Here is a 6,031-nt window from a genome sequence, read left to right as displayed (position 1 = left end):
CAACAATCTCATCCTCTTCTTCTCTTCTTGCCTTCAATTTTTCCCAGCATCAGGGTCTTTTACAATGTTTCATATCTTCACATCAGGTGGCCAAAGTACTGGAGTTTCAGCTACAGCATCAGTCCTTCCAATGAATATTCAGGACCGATTTCCTTAGGATTCACTGGTTTGATCTCCTTGCAGTCCAAGGGACTCTCAAAAGTCTTCTCACAGACCACAGTTCAAAAGCATAAATTCTTCAGCGCTCAGCTTTCTTTATAGTCCAACTCTCACATCCATAAATGACTACTGGAAAAACCACAGAAACATAGAAAACCTGAAATAGCCAAGCAATCTTGAGAAAGAAGAATGGAGCTGGAGGAATCAACCTTCCTGACCTCAGATTATACTACAAACTACAGTCATCAATACAGTATGGTACTGGTACAAAGACAGATATATAGATCAATGGAACAAATTAGAAAGCCCAGAGATAAATCCACAAACCTATGAACACCTTATCTTTGGCAGAGACGAATATATACAATGGAGAAAAGACAATCTCTTTAACGAGTGGTTCTGGGAAAACTGGTCAACCACCTCTAAAGGAATGAAACTAGAACACTTTTTATTTGCATACACAAAAATAATCTCAAAATGGACTAAAGATCTAAATGTAAGACCAGAATGTATAAAACTTTTGAAGGAAAACATAGGCAGAACACTCTCTGACATAAATCACAGCAAGATCTTCTATGACCCACCTCGCAGAGTAATGGAAATAAAAGCAAAAATAAACAAATGGAACCTAATTAAACTTAAAAGGTTTTGCACAATGAAAGAAACTATATGCAGTGTGAAAAGGCAGCCTTCAGAATGGGAAGAAATATTTGCAAATGAAACAAGTGACAAATAATTAATCCCCAAAATATACAAGCAGCTCATGCAGCTCAATAACAGAAAAATAAATGACGCAATCAAAAAATGGGCCAAAGAACTAAGCAGACATTTCTCCAAAGAAGACATACAGATAGCTAATAAACACAGAAAAAGGTATTCAACCTCACTCATTATCAAGGTACTCAACCTCACTTATTATCTGAGAAATGCAAACCAAATGCACAATAAGGTACCATGTCACACTGGTCAGAATGGCTGCCATCAGGAAGTCTACAAACAATAAATGTTGGAGAGGGTGTGGAGAAAAGGGAACCCTTTTGCACTGTTGGTGGGAATGCATACTGGTACAGCCACTGTGGAGAACAGTGTGGGCATTTCTAAAAAATCTGGAAATAGAACTTCCATATGACCCAGCAATCCCACTACTGGGCATACACACTAAGGAAACCAGGATTGAAAAATACACATGTACACCAATGTTTATTGCAGCACTGTTTACAATAGCTAGGACATGGAAGCAACTTACTTGTCCATCAGCAGATGAATGTATAAGGAAGTTGTGGTAAATATGCACAATGTAATATCAGTCAGCAATTAAAAAAAACATATTTGAGTCCATTTTAATGAGGTGGATGAAAGTGGAACCTATTATATAGAATGAAGTAAGTCAGAAAGAGAAACACCAATACATTATATAAATGCAACATATGGAATTTAGAAATACAATAACAACAACCCTATGTGCAAGACGACAAGAGACACAGATGTAAAGAATCGACTTTTGTACTATGCGGGAGAAGGCAAGTGTGGGATGACTTGAGAGAATAGCATTGAAACATGTATATTACCATATGTAAAATAGATGACCAGTGAAAGTTTAATGCATGAAGCAGGGCACTCAAAACCGGTGCTGTAGGACAACCCAGAGGGATGAGGTGGGCAGGGAGGTGGTAGGGGGCTTCAGGACATAGGGACACCTGTGCACCCATGGCTGGTTTGTATCGATGTATGGTGGAAGCCACCACAGTATTGTGAAGTAATTAAGCTTCAATTAAAATAAATAAATAAATTAAAGATTTTTAAATAAGAAAAGTGAGAAACAAATATATAACACTTTATTAAGTGACAAACAGAAGATTTGGACGATTAACAATCAATATTCTGTTATTGGATGAGTGAATTGAAATTGTAAAAAGTCAGGTTTTCAAATTAATTTATAGTTTAAGGTAAGGTGAAGTCGCTCAGTGGTGTCCGACTCTTTGCGAACCCATGGACTGTAGCCTGCCAGGCTTTTCCATCTATGGGATTTTCCAGGCAAGAGTACTGGAGTGGGTTGCCATTTCCTTCTCCAGAGGATTTTCCCGACCCAGGGATTGAACCCAGGTCTCCAGCATTGTAGGCAGACGCTTTACCATCTGAGCCACCAGGGAATCAAAATCATATATAATACACATACAATGCACACCAGTACACACACACACACACAAACACACATATGTATATGCAACATATGCTATTATTGGTGTCATTTCTATAAATCATAAAACAGACAAACCACAAATTAATTTTATTTTCTGCCAACTCTGCTGATTCACTCTTTTTAAAATTTATTTGTCTTTAAAAATTGGAGGATAATTGCTTTACAGTATTGCATGGGTTTCTGTCAAATATCAACATGAAACAGCCATAGGTTTACCCACATACAGTCTAACTTTATAAAAAACAAGAAAGACACTCATATAGAACACTGGAAATAAAAGCATTCTAAGGAACAGCATTTCTAAGGAAATTAGCAGACTCATAAGAGAATAATCATTTCCCCAAAATTTATTTACATATAAATGGAAATGCTGTTTGTATGAAAAGATTACCACAATAACCGTTTATTAATGAAAGCAAGGAGAGGAACTACAAAATACAAATTTTTGTTTGTAAAAAGAAAAAACAAAGTTGTATATTCACAGTAACTTTTATCTGACAACTCTCAAAGGACACTTTTATTTGAGACTCAGAGAATATACAGGATGCTTAAAAAGGTTGTACCTGGGTGAGAGACAGGCATGGTAGGAAGAATTTTCACTATATATCTTTCATATTGAACAATGTGAATGCACAATCAATTCAAACTTTTAAGAAATAATATTAGCATGTTATATTTTGGAAACTGGAGGGCAATCACTTATATGGTGAAAAAGGCACGCTTTGAACACTGACCATGTAAAGTTTGACTAGTTTTACTATAAAGCTGCCTTGGTTAGGAAGCATATGGTTTAAGTCAAATAAATCTCTGGATTATTTTCATAAGTCTTTCATCACCTATTGATTCTGAGTTAAAAATTATTTTGACATCATTGTCTATGTATGGTTCAATTCCATATTATTAGCTTGATTTCCTTTCTCATAATCTCTGAAGAAATTTGCTTCTATGCCTGAGTAGGGATTCAATTCAGAAGTAAGATAGAAAAAATATTAGCTAAATTTGATGCATTATTTATTTTGTTCTGTATCTTACTCTCTGAATCTATGGTTCTCTGTTCAATTTATTTTTTAAAAGGAACATAAATATTTCTAGACTTAATGCTTTGAACACTGAATTTGAAATGATTTTGCATGTTTAATTAATTTTTTCAGTTCCATAACGAGCTGCAAAATAGATTTGAATGTGCTTTTAGCAAACTTGATCACATTGTTCTCCTCCAGAGCTATTATGTTTTGCATAATTCTCTCCATAATTCTGATATCTGACTGCTGCTGCTGCTAAGTAGCTTCAGTCATGTCCGACTTTGTGCGACCCCATAGACGGCAGCCCACCAGGCTCCACCATCCCTGGGATTCTCCAGGCAAGAACACTGGAGTGGGTTGCCATTTCCTTCTCCAGATATCTGATTAGTACCTGTAATTTATTCAGGACAGTTTCAATTTCATGCATTTTTTATTTAAAAAAATATATTTTTAAAATCTTATACTATTTCATTTTAGTTCATTGATACTTTATTCAGCCAAATTTAAAGAGATTGTATAATTTATCTTACTTACTTTTACTTTTATTTTCCATTCAATGAAAGCTGATAATTAGGAGGTTATTATTATTCTTAATCTCTCCCAACATACAGCATCACCAATACAGTGGGGAAATCATTCCTGTGTTCCAAATCCTTCTTTCTTATAGGACTTCGTTTCCTTGAACTCTATTTCTAACATGCTATCTCACAATGTTTCTAAATTTCATCCCGGGTTAACACTCACTGCTTGCCAGAAGTTGATAGCATTTGCGAGATATGGGGAGAAAAATCAAAGGAGTTGATTAGAGAACTATTTCTCTTAAGGAATTTAAGTCTACAGCTCATTTCAAATACTGATGACTTTGTTACTCTTATCTATGTAATACCAGCAATAATAGAAAAATTGATTTTAGATGTTGTAACGTAAAATATCTTTTTTGAGACCTTTCTTTTCTATGGAAAATATATGATCCCAGTAGTTTTTATCTCACATAGATACAACGAGAATTATAATGAAATGAGGCTTTGCTAACTATGATTTTCTGAGAAATTTTTCATTATTGAAAGAAAATGTAGTGAGATCATTTAAGAAAATCCTCAGAGTATTAAGTTTTGGATTATATGGTTGCCATCAAAGAGACAGATATAAAGCATGGTGTGAGAATTACAAGCATCCCTCCTACACTGGAGGAAAACAATGTCAAGGGAGGGTTTGCAGAGAAGGTGACCTGAATAGATCATAAAAGGATGTGTAGGAGTTTGCCAGGTGGATAAGGTATGAAGGGCAATGAAATGTATACAGAGAAAAACACTGTGTTTAAAAACATGGAACCATTAGACTCCAGGACTTTTGTGCAAATGAGTGGAAATATGATGAGATACTGGGAAAATAATTGAAGATGAATGAATTCAGCCACGTAAGGGACAATTCAAATAAGTTCTTGTAATCCATTTTGTAAACCATTTTTAAGATTTTTAAAGATTTTTGTATCCACTTTTTGATAAAATCATATTAAATCTGCACGAATTTAAATAAAGAAAAAAATATATATTTGCTATGATCAGTGCATTCTCTTGGCAGGATTCAGTTAGGTATTGCCCTGCTTCATTTTGTAATCCAAGGCCAAACTTGCCTGTTACTCCAGTTATCTCTTCACTTCCTACTTTTGCATACCAATCCCCAATGATAAATTGAAAATCCCTTTTTGGTGTTAGTTCTAGGAGGTCTTCTAGCTCTTCATAGAAGTGAGCAACTGCAGCTTTTTTGGCATCTGGGGCAGGGGCATAGACTTGAATTAGTGTAATGTTGAACGACTTGCCTTGGAAATGAATCGAGGTCATTCTGTCATTTTGGAAGTTGCACCCAAGTACTCCATTTCAGGCTCTTCGTTGATTATGAGGGCTACTCCATTTGTCCTATGGGCTTCTTGCCTACAAGAAGTTGATATAATGGCCATCTGAATTATTTTTTTATTGGAGGCTAATTATTTTACAATATTATATTAGTTGGTATTGCCATACATTGACATGAATCTGCCCCTGGTGTACATGAGTTACCCTCCCTGAATCCCCTTCTCATCTCCCTCCTACCCTTATCCTCCCTCTGGATCATCCCCCCACACCAGCCCCGAGCATCCTGTAACATGCATCGACCCTGAACTGGCGATTCGTTTCACATATGATAATATACATGTTTCAATGCCATTCTCCCAAATCATCCCACCCTCACCTTCTCCCACAGAGTCCCAAAGACTGTTCTATGCATCTGTGTCTCTTTTGCTGTCTCGTATATGCAGAGTACATCATGAGGAACGCTGGGCTGGAAGAAGCACAAGCTGGAATCAAGATTGCCGGGAGAAATATCAATAATCTCAGATATGCAGATGACACTACCCTTATGGCAGAAAGTGAAGAGGAACTCAAAAGCCTCTTGATGAAAGTGAAAGAGGAGAGTGAAAAGGTTGTCTTGAGGCTCAACATTCAGAAAACGAAGATCCTGGCATCTGGTCCCATCACTTCATGGGAAATAGATGGGGAAACAGTGGAAACAGTGTCAGACTTTATTTTTGGGGGCTCCAAAATCACTGCAGATGCTGATTGCAGCCATGAAATTAAAAGACGCTTACTCCTTGGAAGGAAAGTTATGACCA

The sequence above is a fragment of the Moschus berezovskii genome, chromosome X (genome assembly GCF_049115385.1).
Source record: "Moschus berezovskii isolate FMDL1 chromosome X, NW_MosBer_1.0, whole genome shotgun sequence".
Taxonomy (NCBI): domain Eukaryota; kingdom Metazoa; phylum Chordata; class Mammalia; order Artiodactyla; family Moschidae; genus Moschus; species Moschus berezovskii.
This window is presented reverse-complemented; position numbering follows the sequence as displayed.